Genomic DNA, 23,506 nt, shown 5'->3' with positions numbered 1-23,506 from the left:
TATATATATATATATATATATATATATATATATATATATATATATATATATATATATACTTAAATAAATGCACTTTTGGTTCCTGTAAGTTAGCGAGTTTTTGATTTTCGTCTCTGTAAGTTATTTTTTTTGGTTTGAGTCCCTATATCTTAGTTTTTGCTTGAGGTTTAGTCCCTAAATCCAAAATCTGCAGGAAAATCTGCAGGTTTCCTGCGGATTTTCCTGCGAAATTTTTTGTGGATTTTAGTTTTAGGGACTATAACGAACGCGAAAGTGAAATATAAGGACACAAACCAAAAAAAATAACTTACAGGGACGGAAATCAAAAACTCGCTAACTTACAGGAACCAAAAGTGCATTTAAGCCATATATATATATATATATATATATATATATATATATATATATATATATATATATATATATATATATATATATATATATATATATATATAAAAGAGAGAAAATATTAGAGAGAGATAGAGACAAATTTGTGAAGAAAATAATTGGAGAGAAATTGTGGAAGGAGAGGATCCAATTCCGGAAGGATATGATCCAAAGTCAAATTTACATTAATAGTTTTTAGATGATTTGGCTTTATTTTTTTATTTTTTCTTGTTTCATATTCTAATTTCATGTTCTATTCTTTCTGTCAATGATAAGAAAAACAAATCGTTTTCATTCTAGTATCGTTGTTCCGACCATCACAAACTCACAGTCCACTTGTATGAATGATCACTATGAACTTATGATGAACAACTGGTAATCTAATCATGAAACTACTGTCTGTAACACCCCAATTAATCAAATAATCAGAGTATAATAATTAAAATATTTTAACAGGATGTCATATTTTTCGTCGAACCAACAAAACATGCTCAAATTAAACAAGTTGATACATAACACTTAATATTCGAATGAACCAAAATAAATTTTCTTAAATATCAAACTTCGCATTTTAATACATAACGAAAAATATTCGTATTCATGTTATCAAAACATTTTACATCCAATCATAACAACCAAACGTTCATCCCTTCCCGAGTGTTACATATCAGAGCATGATCTGACTTGACATAAGCAACGAAAGATTAACATCTTCCAAGCTACTCCGAAAGCGCCCTAATCTTCTTAACCTGTGCGTTACCAACATAGGGGTAACATTCAAACAAAAGGGGTGAGATATTAAACCATATAATTGGGTTTATGATAAATAATATAATAGATCAGATTATATAAAATCACCGCTTCACAGTATCAACATCACAAATTCACTTCACTTCACATCATTATATTCAACAAGCAATTAAAGTCACAATTCAAGTCACAACATGTCACATAAATTCATACACAGGCAATATAGAATGAGACACTAACAATGCATATGCATGTGGTACCCAAGGCTTCAGCCCTCGTCGCTAATTGCTAATTAATAGAGGCATCCAACAAGGCATAAGCCTTCATTACATGTTGCCAATCCAGGCCGTCACAAAATATGCAAATGTATGTGACTCGATGAATGCAACATCACATACTCAACAACAAAACTCGTCACGAGGCATACACCTATCTCACTGTTATTATCAATAAATAGAGGTAATTCATCATCGCAATAATTCCTACAACATCACATCATCAACAGAATAATAGCATTTCATCATCAATGATATATCGCAAAGAAACAACAACATTATAAAGTATTCTCAAAACAATCCCTTAAATCGCTATGTATTAGTCTCTTATTTTATCAATTATTCTTCTACGGTTAATTTACACACATACGACAACTTATAAAATTCACCGACGCGACCGAAATATTCGTAACTCGCTCGATATAATTAATCGGGTTATTCGACTATTTTTTGTTAATTAATTTTCTGCTAACTTACCGTTATCTTCTGCATTTTTTTCTGCTACAAAAATTCCTAGAATACTACTGCTACTAAATATTGCCTACTATTTCCGTCCTTCAATTATTAACTTGAATTACTAGTTTGTTGTATTATTTACTGTGGCATTTGTGCTGTTAATTATCCTCTGCTACTGTTACTAATTCATCCTACTAATTAAAATTAGTTCTCAGTTAATCACCATGTGGTATTACTAATTATCACTATGTAATTAATTGGGAGTAGTTATACTGACTACATGTACCATAGTATATTGAATAATTAAATAATGCATAATTATGTGAGAGGTAACCACTACATCTAAGAGGCAATCGCGCTTGCCTCTCTTGCACCAAGAGGCAACCGCCTCCTCCTCCATCCCATGAGGCTAGCGCCTCTCTCTACTTAACATGATGAGAGGGAGGCGCCTCTCATCCTTATTATTATTATTATTATTATTATTATTTTTTTTCTTCTTCTTGAGGCGACCGTCTCTTACCATTGTGGCCCCCGCCACTCACACTTCTCTCTTCTAACAAATATTCCCAGTTCAATAATATTCTTTCCAATCCTCCAGTTGCAGAATTCTTCCGGTTTACAAACCTTCAGTCAGTTATTACTCACAAACTAAAACATCGTATAATCATAGCAATTGCTTAACTACAATTTTTCCTGGCATAATTTCTAACAGCCAATTTCATCAATAGGAATATTTCCACAACATCACAAACTCATATCAGTCAAACAATTCATTCCAGAACATGATTTCACATTATAATGCAATTAGATACGAAACCAATTCATCAATTTCAGAATATTCACAACAAATCAACACACAGTGACAATTTTAATAACCTAACCCCACATACTATTCATCATATACCCTATTATAGAGTTAGAACCCCACCCTTACCTTGGATGGGAGACCGCTCTATAACTTTCCAATCGAATCCTAGCTTTTTGCCATGGCTTCCAACCATTTGCCTCTTCTCACTTACAGCTTTTACGTACTCTTCTTTCTCAAAAACCCTTTTCTTCTCTTACTGACAAAACCTAATTCTCTTATTTTCCTCCTAACCAAATAATATTACTATTATTCTTAATAATTCTATTACTCTTATTGGGCCTAATATCAGCACCCCTACACTTACCACATACCACCATAATATAAGCCCAACAATTAATCTTGTATCATTTTAATATTATTGCTAATATTAACCAACCAATTAATCGACTAAATAACAACTTAGCAACTTAAATCAACACTTCTCGACATTTCGCAACTTCAACAGTTTCAACAAATAATTCAAAAATATTTAATTAAATAATTGATTAAATACCGGGCGTTACAACTCTCCCCCACTTAGAATATTTTCGTCCTCGAAAATCTACTCGATACTACCACTCTTAATGTGAGTTTCACATCCAACTTTCTGATCCCTAAGTCGCGTTTGGAAATACTTCGACCACTACTTTTCGACTTAACAATAACTCAACATGATTTAAATCCAATACACACATGCTAATCATTCAACATCTTCGCGACATAATTGTTACTAGCTTTTCAACCACTTCCACAATACCTTGACATATGAACTTTTAAAGTAGTAACAACCTTAACACACTTATACTTGGATATATCTAATATCACATTATCATGTTAACAACATTTTCAACACCAAAACACATACACAATTTCATTCCCGTATCCACGTATGTCCATTATCAAAATATCCACAAATCTATTCACCTCGTCGTATCACTCTTGCAGTGACATCAACATAACCAACATAATCAACTTTGTCATCTTATAGAGAATCATTCTTACTTACGGGAATCAACAACATCACCTCAACAACGGTAACAAAATCATCACAACATCAACTTAACTGTATAACTCAACAAGCATACACATAGCTCACCATTGACCAACAACGACAATAATCTTATAAAATCAGCAAATATTTACTAGAAACATAGTACCTTGGCACAACATCCCTATATCAATAATCCACCAAATCAAGCATGTAGATCAAGACATATCATTCTCATAGGATCCTGATGTTTTAATCCTTCACTTCTAACGAGTCGTATACGCATAGCAACTGCGCCTTATCGCGCTTCAGTTGTGCAACTTTGATCATCCATCTTAAGTCACCGTCCTCATTAAAATTTCCGTCAACTATCTGGTTTACAAGTTTCAATCTAGTTTCGGACTTTCTTTAACATCCATCATAAAATAGTTGTTCACTTTGGTATTCTCAATCTTTCACCTTGCGATATTAACTCACATATAAACTCGCTACTTCGATTTGTCCAATACGTCCCAACATTTTCCTAGCCCTTCTCGATTAATATACACAAATTGGTGAGCGACTATTCTCACGATATAATTCATCAGTCACTTTACATACTATTAAGATAGCAAGATAAGTCTATATCATGCAACACGATCTCGTCTACCATCAACAAGAGATTAAGGGTGATCAGTTCCTCAATTTGTCAATAGATAGCTGACAACCATAATGAAGCATAAACCGTTGTTACCACATAATAGTGTCCTTTCAGAATTTGCACTCAAAGTCATTAACAGCGTTATAATCCAATAATTTACTCCAAGGTTTACAACTCCCACAACTCCCTTCTCACTCGATCTCATCGATAAGACACCATCGTCCAAATAGATTACACAGTCTGCTTCGTACTCACTTAGCATCACTCAATTGTTAAGTATTTTCCAACTCCAAAATTACTAATATACTTGTACATCACAATTCGTCTTGTCCCAACCAAAGTCCTTGTCTGGGAAGAAGACTTTAACAAGATTCACAACTCTCGGTTTTACTCTAAATCTCCTAATATCTTTCACATCTGAATCTCATTCCAATAGAAATTATAACAAGTCTTCTTCACATTGAATTGGTGATAGAAACTCTCTACAGTTCTTATTTTATGCATGCCACTACTTTGGCATCACAAACACGACTTTAATCTTTCTAAAAGTTTATTTCCCCTTTACTACTACTTCACTTTTCCTTAAAAGCCACCAGCACCCAAATTATCTTTAATACCAAACATCTCGTTCTCTCAACTTATTTGTCAACAACATATTCTACTTGACTTTGTTTTGAACAACTGCGATAATAACCGTTTATATTAAAAAACCCTCATGTTTTCCGTAATTGACTTCTGAGTACCTCCATGCAGGAATGCATCTATTGTACTTAAAACGCTTCCATAAGGTAGAATATATTTTCACCTCTTCGTAGGTGTGGTGTCGTTTTTTTACCTCCCCGTTTCACTTGGGAGGACGGCACGCTAAACCCTTCACGCGAAATTTGGAAGGAGAGGAGCGCCCTTGTGGGATGAATTTTATTTCAGTTCATCCTACGATAGCACACGAAATTTTTAATTATCCTATGAGGAGGAAGGGGAAAAAGATCTCAAATAAACCCTAGGAGTTTGCTAAGTGTGGGGGTTCACCTAGACTAGAAATTCTGGAGTCCGGGAGGTCGGTTATACATAGGGAAGGTTTTAAGCACCCTACATATCCGTAGTACTCTACGGGAACCTTCTCTGTGTCTATGTGTTTGTGTTTGCTTTTTGATTGGGAAAGTTTCTCCTTTGTGTTAGGAGAGAGAATTGAATTGAATTGAAAAAGACAGACAGACTGACTATTTTTTATTTTTGATTAGCTCGCTGAGATTCCTTGTGAATATCATGCCTACATATCCCTAATGGAAGTCAGAGCTTTTTGTAGTTCGGGGAAATAATTAGGGAAATTAATTGTTTTTGGGTGCCTTGCTTGAAGCTCAAGGTTGAAGCTTGAATTAAATCTCTGTTTACAGTAAAGAGACATGAAGTCATCTTTACAGAGAGGTATTTCTACTATTCCACCACAAACATTTAAAGTGACAGAAAAACTGAGTTCGTTTCATTAAGAGAGGGACCTTACTTGGATGTACAAGTATACCAGTCACATGTCTCTTAAATGAAAGAAAGATTCTCAACCAAATTAGGGAAAGTGTACAAGTCTGGGGGTACGCCAGAACATGCCTTTCAAAGTCCTAAATGGGAGAATGTTTAAAATTAAAATTTAAATGTTTGTTTGTTTGTTTGAATGTGGTGAGATAGGAGAAATATCTCTCTATAGAGATAAGCTATGTCTATCTACTGTATGAAAGATTTGATTTTAGCTGGCTTGTATGAGGCCTAAGCTCGAGGCTTAAAAGGTTTTTATTGACGCTGGGAGATGAGACCACTGGGAATTGACTTTGTCTTAAGGAAATTTGTGTTATGTATGAAGCCCAGAATTAAGGCTGACTCTAGTTAGAGAGTGTTTATTCTATTTTTGATTGAAAGGTTTATTTAGTGTTCTGTACAAAGCCCAGAATTGAGGCTGACTCTACCTAGGGAGACTCTATTTTGTGCCTTGTATGAAGCCCAAGGTTGTGGCTGACTGTTAAGGAAACTGAGTATGAATGACTCTATTTTGTGCCTTGTACAAAGCCCAAGGTTGAGGCTGACTCTCTAGGGAAAATATCCTGAAGGTTAGGAATATTTTGACACAGGAAGTGATGTTTATCTACCTTGTACAAAGCCCAAGGTTGTGGCTACTTGATGGGGAAGGGCTCACTGGGGAGACTTTATTATCTGCCTTGTACAAAGCCCAAGGTTGTGGCTGACTCTGGATAGGGGAATACCTATGAGGAGGGTTTTTGACTCTAAAGGGAGTATCTGCCTTGTACAAAGACCAAGGTTGTGGCTGACTCTTACTGGGGAAAAGACCTACTAGTGTGGGATCTTTTGACTCAGAGGGGACTTTTGACTCTACTGAGGATTACTCTGTTGTTTTAGAGGCTAAAGGTTGACCCTTCCGGGGATTGTGCTTTTGTTAAGCAGGGATTGATGAATGAAAGACCCAGGTTTGAAGATTGACTCTACTGGGGAATTTGTTTGAGTAATTGACCTAGACTCTGTTGGAGAGTTTTGAAGGTTTGAAAGATGATTTTGGAAGCTAACCCTTTCCAGGGAATTTGGATTTGAAGGATTGATTTTGGAGGCTGACCCTTTCCAGGGATTTACTCAGCTGGAGAGTTTATCTTTTGAAATTTGAATTTTTGGAGGCTGACCCTTTCCAGGCGTTTACTCATCTGGATAGTTTATCTTTTGAAAGTTGAATTTTTGGAGGCTGACCCTTTCCAGGGGTTTTTGACTTATGAGGATTGATGTGGAAGCTAACCCTTTCCAGGGAATTTGGATTTTTAAAAGGAGTGTTTTTGGAGGCTAACCCTTTCCAGGGGATTTGGATTTATGAAGATTGACGTGGAAGCTAACCTTTTCCAGGGATTTTGGATTTTAAAAGGATTGTTTTTGGAGGCTAACCCTTTCCAGGGGATTTTATGCTTATTGTTTTAGACTTCTTGTTTAAAGCCTAAGATTAAGGCTGACTCTGACTGAGGATAGACAGATGTGGAACCTAGACTCTGCTAAGGAGGAAAATTATTGGAGATTGAGAATAAAGGTGACGGAGACTGTCCATGTCTCTCATTCCAAAAGGTGGACTCAATACTGAGATTGAGACATTCTTAGCTTGTTTAAAGTCTGGTTTGAAGAGTAGAAGAAACTCACCAGGGTAGGCTAAAAGGTGACTAAAGACCTGTTCCTATGTTTATAAGAAACCTGATGGGTCCTTGTATACTAGCTCAAGAGAAAGCTGGGAATATGCTTTTAAGAAGCCTGTGGGTCCTTGTATTGTAAGCCCAAGGGGAGGCTAATCGAGGGTCATCGATGGTCCTTGTTATAGGACAAGAGAAAGCTATGTGGTTTTGAACTTATTTTGGCTCTAAGCAAATGGGTAAGAGGTTTCATCAGGAATAATTTCTGTTGGGTGGATGTGCCCTATTTTTGATCTAAGGCTTTTTTCAAGATGTTTCACCGGGAATAATTCATCTTGAGGTTTAAACTAAGGAAATCTAATTAGGAAAGAGCCTTCACCGGGAAGTCATTCTCAATCCTAGGCCATAGTCCTATAATATATATAGTTTATTTTTCCTAAGGTTGTACTCAGACGTAGTTCTAAACAATATATATATATATAAAGTTTATATTTGACAGTAATTTAAACGAAAGCTTGTAAAATGAAAGCTATAAAGCCTAACCTGGATGAAGAGGAGACCTTTGAAAGATGTATGTACAAAGCTTTACCATCAGCTTGGTTTTTTTATTGGTAACAGTTGAATTGTTTATTGAAAACAGTTTTGAAATGTTTTTGTTTTGAAAACAGAAGAAGTGAAGATGGACACTAGGTCACATAGGTATCTGAAGAGTTTCACCGGGAATAATGCCCTTCAAATACCAGAAGAATGTTTTGAAAACAGATGAGGAGTTTTCTGTTTAAATATGTTTTGAAAAACAAACTAAAAAAAGGTGTTGGGTGTTATGATTTACTGTTGAAAGATTTTGAAAGATACAAGGTTTTGTTGTTTGAAAACCTAGATCATTTGTTTAATCGGAGATTTGAAAACAATTTGAAAATTGACAAAAGTCAACTTAATTAAGGTAAAGGCAAAATCTAAACCTAATTAAGACCTAAATGATTAGGGTTTTATCACAAAATAGTTACAAAGATATTTAGGTTTTGAAAATCAAAAGGAAAATTATATTTTAAAGTAATAAACATACTTAAAAAACAAGTGATTTTAAACCTAATTAAAATATATTAAGATTAATGTATTTTTATGATTTTTTTGGATATTCATAAAATGGATATATTAAATGAAGAGTGTGTGAAAAATCAAATGAAAAATGATTTAATTTGAAGTGTGAATCAAATGGTTAAAGTTGTGAAGAAATTGAATGGGAAAAGTGATAAAAAATATGGTTTTGTCTCCACCAAGGTTTGAACTTACGCCCTTGAAGTCACCAGTTCAAAATAACACCACTGAGCCAAGCGCCAGTTGGTGACTATAGCATGCGTCCAATTGGTTATGTTTCAAAACAAGTTGAAAATCTTTGAAAAATAAAAGAATCAAAAAGTCTGGGGCGAGGGGGATTCGAACCCCATACTTGTGGGCAAGAGAGTATTGAGAGCGCATGTGAGGCCATTAGGGAAAACGATGAATTCGTTTAGTAAACGGATTCAACTAAATATATTTTAAACTTGAACCTTAAAATTCAAAAGAATGGCGCCATCACTATCTTCGTCTTCAACCTCAAGCTCATTCATTTTTGAATTTCTGTACTCTCTCAATTCTCAACCAATTGTAAAGATGTAAACATCAAACTTGCTCTAAATTCTCTCACGATTTCAAATATGTAACTATCATAAGCTATAATTGACTATAGCTACTGAATTATCTAAAATACGTGAAGAACCCTAAAATTTGAAAATGAAATTAAATGACTATACTGAAGAATAAAGGGATGATGATAGAGGGTTTTTAATCCTCTGATGATGCTGAATGAAATGATATTGAGTTTTAACACAAAAAGTACACGAATTAAAGATATGAAGTTCAAAAACTTACCTTTGAAACTGAAGGACGTGGTGATGGTGGAGAGCTTCTGGCTATGAATGAATGATTGCAAAAGCTTCCTGGGACCTTGTTGATGCTATCTGGGCACTTGAATTGATTTGAAAGCTTCTGAAATGCTCTGCTCGACCCCTCTTGCTTGAGCTCCAAGTGAGAATGGATGATGATGATTCTTCACTTACAAATGAGCTGCGACTATCTGAATAGCTTCACTACACCCCAAGGAATGTGTTGGAATGCTTAGAATGCGTTGACACCTTCTGAATTGCTCTACAGACCTCCAACTGATCTTGCTCCAAATTGAAAGTGAAGATGATGCTCTTGAACTTACAGAAGTGTTCCAGGGGTTTGGATCACTTCTAATGGACCTCCTTGAGATGTTTGAATGCTTAGTTTCAAAGGAAAATCTTTGGTTTGAAGAACCCGAGTCTTCTTGTCAAAGGACCTTTGAAAAATCTAAGTATGATAGGGAGGAAGAGAAAGCAAGAATTGGAGTTTCTTTGGTGTGAATAATATGGAGGATGACACTTCTATTTATAGGCAAAGAGTTCAGTGTAATTGGAGAGAGTGAGCTTGCTTAGTGAAGTCACTTTGGTTTATTGGCCATGAAGAAATTCAAGGAATCTTACAAATGCAATGATGGCCAATCTGAGCAAGATCCCTAGCCATTGATATTTTCTGATCTTAGGAGACATTTCTGATGTGTATAGGCTTTTAATTGGCTTAGGAGAAGATTCCATTTGATGAATCATCATTTTCCATAAATTCCTAAATGTAATGATTACATAATCACATGGCTTTGATTTTTGGATGTTTTGGAATCTTGACGCAAATGATGCAAACAATTCTCTCAATCTCTTCTGATATATTTGAAGTGTAAATGTACCAATTAGTGTAGGCCTTTGCACAAAAATGACCAAAACCAAAGTTGGTCATGACTTGTAATTTCACTTCATGTGCCTAACTTTGAACAAGCATAACTCCTAGCTCAAAATGAATTTAGAGGAGGTTGAGCATATTTGGAAAGCCCTTAACATGTTCTTCAATTCATTAGTTTGGAGTTTCTTCAAAATCATTTGGGAAATATGTGTAAAATGGGCTTAAAGTTTGAAGAAAACTAGGGTTTCTTGGCTAGTTTTATGAAGGCAGTCACTTTGAAGCTCCATATCTCTTCAATGGTTGATTTCTAGCCAAAGAATCATATGTGACAAAGTTGTTCATTGGATCAAAATCTACAACTTTGATGTTGGAAGTTTTTTTTAGTTTGTACTTGAAATGTTTAGATATTTCCTTCCAAAGTTTTGAAAAAAAAGACCTTTAAACACTTAGAAAAATTTCTAAGTATGAAAAGTCAATCTTTGACTCTTTGATTCTTGATTGATTTTCTTGATTTTTCTTGGTCAAATGACTTCAATAATCATATATTGATGATTTTGATCCTTAAAAGTCATGGTTTGACCCAAAACCCTAAAAGTCAAAGGTGATCTTGTACAGTTGACTTTTTCCAAATGAAGTGAAATCTTAGACTTTTGTGATGAATCAAGCTCTCCTCCTCAAATGAATGGTATGAATGGATTATATTGAGGTAATAGAAGTTATCGAGACATGTTTTGAGTTGTGGATCCATTTCTTGATTAAAAGTCAACTGTCTAGGTGAATTAGGTCAAAAACCTTAATTGTAGACCAGATGAAACTGATGACTGTGGATCTTAAATTGAAGTGCAATGCCTAGTGGATATTGTCATATGGATCATTAGAAGATGATTGAAACCTTTGAGTGATGTCCTGGAGATTTTTAGGGTTTCCCAAATGTGGTCCCTGATTTCAGTCCTTGATGGGCTTAAAACCCTAGTCTGGTGACCTGAGCAATCCTGAGTCTTAATGACTGGTGTCTACTCAACATCGGTGGATAAATGAATCATTTGAGTCCCATGATTGTATTAGAGGTCAATTTCTTTATTTATTGATCCTTTGCCTGAGCTTCTTTGTTCTTGAACACCCTCGATTGAGTACTAGGTAACAAGTGACTACTCTGGGTACTTGTCTTGAGTTGATGAAATGTCTGGAAGTGTGACATCTCAGGGGGGTGGGGTGGGTCAAAATTAGGGTATGATAGATGCCCCTATTTAAGTTTCTTTTATCTGGAGGGAGAAAGATTGACATCTTGATTTCTTCTGAGTGAAAGAGACTTAAATACCAAAGAATGCCCGAATTTTGGGCGTTCCTGAGATGTTGCATTGATAATGAGATGCCCGTGCATTACTTGATCCCGTTGTCGCACTCGGCGGGGGATAGGGAGACAAACTCCTGTAGAAATGTGTTATGTGAGCTCTGGTGAATGGATGGCAATGTAGAATGCGATCCATCTTCTTTAACTAAGTGATGATACTTAGAAAAAGGTAAACAACCTCCCCTCGTTTCGGATGTCTGATCGCGAAACTGGTCTCAGTTATGATAACCTCCCATCGTTTCGGATATCTGATCGCGAAACTGGTCTCAGTTATAATAATGTAAACAACCTCCCCTCGTTTCGGATGTCTGATCGCGAAACTGGTCTCAGTTGTGATAACCTCCCCTCGTTTCGGATATCTGATCGCGAAATTGGTCTCAGTTATAATAATGTAAACAACCTCCCCTCATTTCGGATGTCTGATCGTGAAACTGGTCTCAGTTGTGATAACCTCCCCTCGTTTCAGATATCTGATTGCGAAACTGGTCTCAGTTATAATAATGTAAACAACCTCCCCTCGTTTCGGATGTCTGATCGTGAAACTGGTCTCAGTTGTGATAACCTCCCCTCGTTTCGGATATCTGATCGCGAAACTGGTCTCAGTTATAATAATGTAAACAACCTCCCCTCGTTTCGGATGTCTGATCGTGAAACTGGTCTCAGTTGTGATAACCTCCCCTCGTTTCGGACATCTGATCGTGAAACTGGTCTCAGTTATAATAATGTAAACAACCTCCCCTCGTTTCGGATGTCTGATCGTGAAACTGGTCTCAGTTGTGATAACCTCCCCTCGTTTCGGATATCTGATCGCGAAATTGGTCTCAGTTATAATAATGTAAACAACCTCCCCTCGTTTCGGATGTCTGATCGCGAAACTGGTCTCAGTTGTGATAACCTCCCCTCGTTTCGGATATCTGATCGCGAAACTGGTCTCGGTTATAATAATGTAAACAACCTCCCCTCGTTTCGGATGTTTGATCGCGAAACTGGTCTCAGTTGTGATAACCTCCCCTCGTTTCGGGTATCTGATCGTGAAACTGGTCTCAATTATAATAATGGATGATATCTCAGATAAAGATAAAATCTCCAAGAGTCAGTTTCCTCATCAAACTTCTCACTAGTATTTGTTGGAGAGATACCATTTGACGGTTAATAAGAAACTTTATCATATTTTCCTTCAATTTAATGTCTTCGAAGGAATACCATATGATCGTGCGTCCTCTTGAGGAGAGAATGACTTTGTTTGAAAGTCGACGAACTGACTTCGGGAAGAAAACTACCATTCATCGACTTATGCTGGGGAGTTAACAAACTGTTTTCCAGGAGCAAAACCGCCATTCGTCAACTCTTTAGGGATAAGTGCCATGGAAGTAGACAAACTATTTCTTGGAAAGAAATTGCCATTCATCGACTCCTTGGGGATTAAACGGACAAACCGTCTTTCTTGAGAAGGACTGCCATTTGTCAATTGCTGGGAAAGCAAAAAGCGAACAAATTGTCTTCTCAAGGAAAACTGCCATTTGTTGACTTTGCAGGGAATATAAAGGGCAAACAAACTGTCTTCTTGAATAAAACTGCCATTTGTTGACTCTAGCTGAGGAATCCTTAAGTGAAACGAACTATCTTCTCAAAGAAGACTACCATTCGTTGGCTCGTTGGGGAATTCTTGGAGGTGAACAAACCATCTTCTGGAGGAAGACTGCCATTTGCCGACTCCATGGGAAAATCCAAAAGTGGACAAACTATGTCCTTGAAGAAGATTACCATTTGTCGATCTGCTTTGGAGAATCTTGGCTGGGGAATCCCAAAAGTGAACAAACTATCTTCTTGAGGAAGAAAGCTATTTGTCGACCTTGCTCGGGAGTAACAACGAAAGTGAACAAACTATCTCTTTGAGGGAGATCACCATTTGCTGACTTGCTGGGGATTTCCAAAAGTAAACAAACTATCTTCCTGAGGAAGACTACCATTTGCTATCTTGCTTGGGGAAATTCTGGTGTATGAACCGTCTTCATGAAGAAGATTACCCTTTGTCGACTCACCGGGGAAACTCGAATTGAGGTCCAAGTGACTTGGGCAATAGTAGGATCAAAGCCTAACTAGACAGTGCTGACTATGCAGACATATGACATGATGCGTGAAGCATGCATGAATGCTATGACGATTATAAAAATATAAAGTGAATGTGAATAGAATTGTCGCGGATGTGAAGTCCTATAATACGACTTGAGCTTTTGTTAATCAGAAGATGTCTTCTTCTTGAAAAGCATAGTTTGCACTCTGTTGGGGATACCTGGTTACCGGTTGTCCGCTGTTTGAAGTGAGTGATATGATTTGAAGTGAAGATCCATCATCGGGAGATGTTCGCAAAGCGACCTCATGGGGAAATTTGTTCCCGGAGTCTCGACCGTTCTCGGAGCAACTGTTGGCGTTTTTCCTATTGTTTGTAAACCTTAGAAAGAAATTTCACCATTATTTTGCAAGTAAATTCATTTTATTTTGAAAACGTTTGTTTCAAGAAAATGATTGTCAGACTTTAAAAAAATGTAATTTTAGAAACTGAATAAGACTCGATTGCAAAGAAAAAGGCACAAGGCTCGAATTGTTATTTATGGAATGGTAATCAGCTGAAGGCTTGATTCCATGGAGTATTTACAAAGTTGGAAATTGGTAATTTTTGGGAAAAGGACTACATCGAAGCGTGACGACCGTTATCTTTCCCTTCCACTCTGAGTTGCGCTGTATTCGTGCTTTGTAGAAGATGACCTACTGATGATGAATACTCCGCTATGGATTTTCTGAATGATCAAGTTTGTCCTAAACACAGTTACTTTCCATATATCCCTAACTTTTGCGTAGATTACCCCTTTCGGGTTTTAAATCTATCGGGATTGATTACTATTTTTTTGTATCTAACTTTTGCCTGAATCGCCCTTTCGGGTTTTTGATTCACTGAGACGCTCTTTTTAGCGAGCTGTTCTTTTGATTATTTAGGCGAAGTATTTCTTTACTGCGTCCACATTCACAGGACGGGTGAATTCTTCTCCATACATAGTCATGAGTATTAAGGCTCTTCCCGAGAAAGCTCTCTTGACCACGTATGGGCCGTCATAATTGGGAGTCCATTTGCCCCTAGAATCTGTGAGAAAAGATTGAATCTTTTTGAGCACAAGGTCTCCTTCTTTGATTGTGCGAGGTCGAACCTTTTTGTCGAAAGCTTCCTTCATTCTTTGTTGCTTAAGCTGTCCGTGGCATAAAGCTGTCGTGCGCTTTTCTTCGATTAAGTTCAACTCATCGAATCTGTTTTGACACCACTCGGCTTCTGTTAATTTTGCCTCCATCAAGACTCTCATTGATGGGATCTCAACCTCTATGGGTAGGACTGCCTCCATGCCATATACAAGGGAGAAAGGAGTTGCTCTAGTCGAAGTACGTACAGATGTACGATAACCATGAAGAGCAAACGGGAGCATTTCATGCCAATCTTTGTAAGTGATGACCATTTTCTAAATGATTTTCTTGATGTTTTTGTTAGCTTCTTCTACAGCTCCATTCATCTTTGGTCTGTAAGGAGACGAGTTGTGATGTTCAATCTTGAATTCTTCACAAAGTTCCTTCATCATTTTGTTGTTCAAATTTGACCCATTGTCAGTGATTATCTTGCTAGGAATGCCGTAGCGACAGATGATGTGATTCTTGATGAATCTGACGACAACTTGTCTTGTGACGTTTGCATATGAAGCTGCTTTGACCCACTTGGTGAAATAGTCTATGGCCACCAAGATGAAGCGATGTCCGTTGGACGCTTTTAACTCGATCATTCCGATCATGTCGATTCCCAAAGGTCAAGGGGAAAAGAGTATGTTGAGAAGAGATGGTGGCACGTGAATTCTATCAGCGTAGATCTGACATTTGTGACACCTCTTTGCATACTGGTAGCAATCTGACTCCATCGTCAGCCAATAATATCATGCTCTCAGTATTTTCCTTGTCATGGTGTGTCTGTTGGTGTGAGTACCAAAGGAACCTTCATGTATTTCTCTCATGAGTGTTTCTGCTTCGTTTCTTTCAACGCATCTGAGCAGAACCATGTTGAAATTTCTCTTGTACAGAACATCTTCATTTAGGAAGAATCTGCCAGCTAACTTTCTCAAAGTTTTTCTATCTTTCTTTGATGCCCCTAGAGGGTACTCTTGCCTTTGAAGAAAGTTTTTGATGTCGTGATACCACGTTTTGTCATCGATGATTGCTTCTACTGTGAAAACATGAGCGGGCCTATCCAGGCGCATGACATCGATTTGAGGAATGTCATTCCAATGATTTATCCTAATCGTGGAAGAGAGTGTGGCTAATGCATCAACCAAGTTGTTTTCTTCACGAGGAATGTGATGAAAATCTACCCTGTCAAAGAATGGTAATAATCTTCTCGCGTAGTCTTTGTAAAGGATTAGCCCAGGTTGGCGTGTTTCCCATTCTCCTTTGATTTGATTGATGACCAAAGCAGAATCTCCGTATACATCCAAATGTTTGATTCTTAGATCCACGACTTCTTCGAGACCCATGATGCAAGCTTCATATTCGGTCTCATTGTTTGTGCATTTGAAAGTTAGTCTGGCGGTAAATGGAATATGGGTACCTCGAGGGGTAACAATGATTGCCCCAATTCCTCGTTCATAAGCATTGACGGCTCTGTCAAAGATCAAGCCCCATTGGGATCCTATCTCAGGTCCTTCGTCTGGTAGTGGCTCGTCGTAATCTTTCATCTTGAGGTACATGGCGTCCTCGTCCGGAAAGTCAAATCTGGTTGATTCATGATCATTGAGTGGATGGTGAGCCAGGTGCTCAGCTAGGACGCTTCCTTTGACGACTTTTTGAGCGTGATACTCAATGTCGTATTCTGATAACAACAATTCTCCCAGTTAAGGCAGGCTTTTCAAAGATGTACTTGATTGGATCCATCTTGGAGATCAAACAAGTAGTATTTCGAATCATATATTGGCGGAGACGCTTGGCAGCCCAGGCCAAAGCACAACAGGTATTCTCGAGCATGGAGTAGCGGGATTCACAGTCAGTGAATTTCTTGCTCAATTAGTAGATGACATGCTCTTTTATTTTTGTCTCGTCTTTCTGTCCAAGGACACAACCCATGGAGTCTTCTAAGACGGTTAAGTACATTATCAAAGGTCTTCCTTCCACTGGAGGAGACAAGATGGGAGGTTCGAGCAGATATTCCTTAATGCTGTCAAACGCTTTCTGGGAATCATGTCGTCCACACAGACTTCCACTTCCTTATGCATCATGTCGTGGAAAAGTGTAGTCACAGATCTTTGATAAGTTTCCCCTGCGTTCTTTAGTCCAAAAGGCATAACGCGGTAGCAGAACGTTCCCCAGGGGGTGATGAAAGTTGTTTTCTCCATGTCGTCAGGGGCCATTTTGATTTAGTTGTATCCCGAAAATCCGTCCATGAATGAGAAAACGTTGGATTTTGCTGTACTGTCAACCAACATGTCAATATGTGGTAGAGGAAAGTCATCCTTAGGGCTAGCTTTGTTCAAATCTCTGTAGTCGACGCATACGCGGACTTTTCCGTCTTTCTTGGAAACGGGAACAATGTTAGCTAACCACTGAGGGTATTCTGAAGTGACGAGGAAACCAGCAGCACTGATTTGCTTTTGAACTTCCTCTTTGATTTTCATGGCCATTTCCGGATGAGTTCTTCTCAATTTTTGCTTGACCGGAGGGCATTCTGGCATCAATGGTAAGTGATGCTCCACTATACTGGTATCCAACCCATGCATATCCTGATTGGACCAAGCGAAGACATTTGAGAATTCTTTGAGCAGTTGTATCAAACTCTCTCTGATCTCTGAACTGAGCGAAGCTCCAATCTTAACCTCTTTTCTGTTTCCATTGGAACCAAGGTTAATGATCTCTAAAGGCTCATTGTATGGCTGAATGGCCTCTTCCCTTTGTTGAAGCAACCGAGAAATTTCCTTTGATATTTCTTCGTCTTCTTCTTCCTCTGCCTCGAATACAGGAAACCCAAAGTATGGAGAAGTCATACGATCGCACGTTTCAACGGGGTGTTTTATGATTAATCTGCATATGTGTGATAAGTTTTATTTAGACAACGAGGGAAGACTCGGTGTATGCAGATAATGGAATGTTTTGGTGTTTTTTAAGGGTGTTTTTTAGGATTACCAATTTCCGAAAAAAAGAAAAGGGAAAAACTAACGGAGGAACAAAATGACATTTTTATTTATCGACAGTCACTTCTTGAAACAAAGACCCTATAAACAAAACTATATTGCTTTGGGCAAATCAAAGAGGGACATTTTCCTAAGAAATAGTAAAATGCGAAGCCCTATGAAACATCTCTTCACCATGGGCTATGGTGAGAGGACAAAATAACAGTGAAAGTTCCTACTTAGGAGTGCGAATAACATTCGAAACTTCAACAGCCATCCAATAGAGGTGAACCCCATTGTGCATTATGTAATTTGGCACCTTAGGCTTGAGTTGGCTTGTGGTAGGTCTTTATTTACCAACCACTGTCTTTGTAACACTCAGACGATCTTTTTTTGCTTCAGCAGACTGAGCTGTGTGAGCATACCCATTTACAAGTGGAGTATACCGGACTTTCTTTTGAGGGAACTTCCAATCTTCTGAATGGAGAGACTCGTTGTCGGAAACACTTCCGAGATCATCCTCTTCTGTATTTTGGTCTTGCTCTTCTCCCAAGATGGCATTGACTAGGTATGTATACTCTAAATCTGTAGCCTCAGAAAGGTGACTTGGGGATATAATCCTCAATGATGACTTCACCAGATGCTGATGATGAATAACAAGGTTTGTGTATCTTTCTTGGCTGAGCGAAGTACTCATGATCAATGTTCCATCCAGTTGGAACAATGTCTTCGAGAGAGATTTTTGAACTTTCAAGAGCGGATTATTTCACCATGTAGTCGAATTTTCCGCTTGGTTCTCCTAATGTATCCCAGGTTTCTTCGGGGTGTAGCAACCTGCCCTAAAAATTAAGATTTTAGAGTCGCCACCTATTCTACCAGGGCGAATAGGAAACCCTACGAAGTTTTAGAGAATTCTGGGTAAGATATTATATTCAGGTCAAGGGAAGGTGTTAGGCACCCTTAACCCTTTCCTAAGGTTTTGAGTTTAAGGCAAAGGTTTATGGCTAATCGTTAAGGTTTTTAGCTAAGGAAATGAATAGGGTGAAAAGTGAGATTTGAACGAATTGAGGTTTTGGGGAAGGGGACTCGCCTTGATGCCAAGTGCCTGCGTACCTCCTTATGGAGGATCAGAGCCTACGTAGTTCGGGGCAGGGTTGTACGCCTTATAATTGATATGAGGTGGTTTGAAGGTATTTTGAATTACCTTATCGTAGTTTTTAAAATTGTAGTTTGCAAGGTATTTTGAGTTACCTTATCGCAGTGATGAAAATCCGTAGTTTTGGTTTGATGTGTTTTAAATGGCGTACAACCCTGATTTTAATTTGTTCCATTAATCGCAATGATCAATAGGTTTGATCACCATAATTAACAAATTTATAATGAATTGCTAACAATTCTAATCGATAGATTCGATTATCACTAATAGCAAATAAATGTATTTTAAAATTAAATTATTAATTTATTGTTATCCCTCATAATCAATAGATTTGATTACAAATAATAACGAATTGATAAAAAGAAATGCTAATCATCGTAACCAATAAGATGGTTAAAACCTTTTAGCAACATAAACCCTATTTGAATTTAATAATTGAATGGTTGATTATTAACCATCGCGACCGATTAATTCAGTCGAAACGAATAATAAATAAAATCCTAATATTTTGGCCAACTGGCCAATGGGATTGGGCAAACCCTAATACCTTGGTCACAACACACTCCTGGGGTTTTTTTTGATCTTTAACAATTAAGATTGATTAAATTAATTAAATCGAATAATCAAAATAATCGGGGAAATAGTTCTAAATAATTATAGCCCTAATCCTAATTTAATTATATTATTAATTTAATTTTAAAGTTAAATCATATATAAAAAAAACATTAAGCTTTAATTGTTAATTATGCAAATAATATATAAAAGAAAATAAAAGAATAATAAAACCTGGGCGTGTTGTCCTGTGTAGCGGTTCTCTGAGTATCCATGGTGTGACCGCATGCCTGGGACGTTAGATCTTGTTTGCCGGAGATCCAATGGTTGTTGGTTGAGAGTGCATGGGATGTGCGTGTGCGTCAGGTGTACCTGATCCATAGAACTTGAAAGAAGAAAAATAGAATGATTATTTTGCAAGAAGCAGGGTTCGAACCCTTGCCCTTGCATGATTCCTTTGGTCTTAAGCGCTACCATCTGTGCCATGCTCGTTAGTTGACATATATATGCGCCAAAAACAATGAGTATTAAACAAAACGACATTTTAAAATTTAAAACAAAATAGCGCGCGTCCATGTGATTCTTCTTCGTTGAAGCTTTTCCTCTGGATTTTTAGCTACGGATTGGCCGGAATTAGCTATGATCTCGTCCCCAGCCAAACCTGCGAAATTCCTAACTCGAGCTACAAACGCCATAAATCATGAATAAAAGCCCAGATCAATTGAAAATAACCTTGCGGACCTAAAGGAACCATTAATTTGGTCTGAAATCATCTATAGTCAGAATTCCTAAAAATCATAAACATGAACCCTAACAATGGCGTGCTTCTAAACCTGCATCGAAAACCCAATTAAACTATCCAGAAATATTGCAAGCATGATTATGAACACGGATATATCATTAAAACACGTTTAGGGTGCATAAATTATAGAAATCGATTCATGGAAGGGAGGTGCAAACCGAGAGGTGCAGAAAGCGATTCCAGGCGTGCTGATTGAAAGTAACTTTCTGAATAGCTTCAGAATGCACCTAGGAATCGTTTTGAATGCCTAGGATGTCTTGAATCAATCTCAAGCCGTGAGTGTTCCTCCACTCATTCTCACGTTTTTTGTTCTTGAATAAGGATTTCTGAGCCAAATTTTTCCTCCCCTGGCATCTGAGTATGTTTGGATACTTATAAGGAACGAATTAGGTTTACAAAACTGCATCCAATCTTCATAAATTGCATTATTGGGATTTAATTTGGAAGTGATATAGAAACTTTCCAAATTTGGTTCAAATATCCTTCATATCTCTCCAATCCCTTCTTGCTGTGAATTTGACTCAAGATTGTAGTGTTTTAATAATTGGATTTGATTGGGAATCACAACTAAACCAAATCTCTCATATTTCTTTTGATTATTTTGATTTTAATAGCATTTTCAATGAATAAAGATTCACTAAAAATATAATAAAAGTCAAGTAATCGTGGGACCGAGTTTGGAGCTTCTTAGTAACCTTATAATCAATTTCGGATCATAACAAGATAGGCCCATTTGCAAAAATATCCATTTCGAACCACTTTTGCTTCACATTTTCCATTCAAAATCGGCCAACTTTGACAAGGCATATCTCCCTCAATTTTTAAGATATGGAAGAGTTATAGGACTTTTTGGAAACCTCAAGATGTCCTCTACAAGCCACTTTGGAACATATTTTCCATTTGGAGATGTTATCTTGATGATATGGCCTTTGACAAAAAACTCCTTTTGGTTGACCTTTAAAATGGACCTATAATCTTTTTGACCATATCTCCTGAACGAAGCATTTCTGGCCTTGGCATGTGAGAAGCAAAGATATAGAGAATCCAATTTCCTTAAAAATAGGCTTTGAGTGGACAATTTTTGATACTCCATGTGAAAGTTATGACCAGTCAAAGTGCAGTTGACTTTTACTTAAAAAACCCTAATTTGAACCTTTTGACTTTTGTTCATTTCTGAGTTTTTATTAATGAAACATGATAAATCCTTGATCAAATGATGGATATAACCTCAAATACTTGATTTTGACCAAAAGTCTTGAAGTTTGATTGTATTTTGACTATATTTGACTTTTAGATCAAACTAGTCGACTATGGATCATCTGAGCATTTGAAGGAACAATCCTTGGAATTGAAGCTTGACTTTTGATATGGAGATGTTTTGAAGCATAATGAGTCATATGAAATCCATTGGAACCCTTGATACATCTTTTCTCCTTAGCAAACCCAAAACCCTACCTTGAAGACCCTTTGATTAGGAGATAGTGACTTAAGTTTAACCATTGAGCCTTGAACCCTTGAAGATGAAATGAGATGGGAAAATTTTGGGGTATGACAGCTGTCCCTGTTCAATCTTCTTAAACCTGAAGAGTCAGATAGGCACGTCTGCCTATCGTAATCTAAAGGTAGAAGATGATTAAACACTGAGATGCCCCGAAATTTGCATTTGCTAGTGCTAGCCAGGGTATTATGAGGAATAGAGATGCCATTTGTAGGAGATCGTAACCAACGGGATGAGATTGTGATAATAATATATCTTGTTAGCATGAGTCCCATCCTGAATTGTAAAATTAGCTTGATGCAATGTTATGATGCATGTAATGTATGATGCAGTGGGCTTCTCGAAATAAATGCGAGTAATGTATGTATATGCACTATGCATGAATGAGGTATGCAATTGAATGATGCATGTCTGTTAGCTATGTTAGTTGAAGTATGTTAGTAACTTTGGAAAAGAAGAAGAACAAATAAAACCCTTGTTTGTTTTTGGTGAAGTATTGAAGAAGATCACTGCCGAGGGACTAACGTGATGCATAAACCCAATTGAGGAACCTTTTGTAAAACCCTTTGTAATTTTGGAAGCGATCACTGCTGAGGGACTAACGTGATGAATAAACATAGCTGTCAATAGCGACGACTCGCAGTTTGTTGTGTAGAAGATAATCAACTTGCTATAGTGCTAGCAAGCTTTTGCAGTTTGTAGGTAACCCACTTACTATAGTTCTAGTAAGTCTTCGCAGTTGGTGTAACCCACTTACTATCGTAGTTTTAGTATGTCTTCATAGTTTGTATGACCCACTTACTATAGTTCTAGTAAGTCTTTGCACTTGGTCTAACCCACTTACTATCGTAGTTTTAGTAAGTCTTCGTAGTTGGTATGACCCACTTACTATAGTTCTAGTAAGTCTTCGCAGTTGGTCTAACCCACTTACTATCGTAGTTTTAGTAGGTCTTCGTAGTTGGTATGCCCCACTTACTATAGTTCTAGTAATTCTTCGCAGTTGGTCTAACCCACTTACTATCATAGTTTTAGTAAGTCTTCGTAGTTGGTATGACCCACTTACTATAGTTCTAGTAAGTCTTCGCAGTTGGTCTAACCCACTTACTATCGTAGTTTTAGTAAGTCTTTGTAGTTGGTCTAACCCACTTACTATTGTAGTTTTAGTAAGTCTTCGCAGTTGGTATAACCCACTTACTATCGTAGTTTTTAGTAAGTCTTCGTAGTTGGTATGACCCACTTACTATAGTTCTAGTAAGTCTTCGCAGTTGGTCTAACCCACTTACTATCGTAGTTTTTAGTAAGTATTCGTAGTTGGTATGACCCACTTACTATAGTTCTAGTAAGTTTTCGCAGTTGGTCTTACCCACTTACTATCGTAGTTTTAGTAAGTCTTCGTATTTGGTATGACCCACTAACTATAGTTCTAGTAAGTCTTCGCAGTTGGTCTAACCCACTTACTATCGTAGTTTTTAGTAAGTCTTCGTAGTTGGTATGACCCACTTACTATAGTTCTAGTAAGTCTTCGTAGTTGGTCTAACCCACTTACTATCGTAGTTTTAGTAAGTCTTCGTAGTTGGTATGACCCACTTACTATAGTTCTAGTAAGTCTTCGTAGTTGGTCTAACCCACTTACTATCGTAGTTTTTGTAACCCCAA

Source organism: Vicia villosa, linkage group LG1 (genome assembly GCF_029867415.1).
Source record: "Vicia villosa cultivar HV-30 ecotype Madison, WI linkage group LG1, Vvil1.0, whole genome shotgun sequence".
In the NCBI taxonomy this organism is placed as follows: domain Eukaryota; kingdom Viridiplantae; phylum Streptophyta; class Magnoliopsida; order Fabales; family Fabaceae; genus Vicia; species Vicia villosa.
This window is presented reverse-complemented; position numbering follows the sequence as displayed.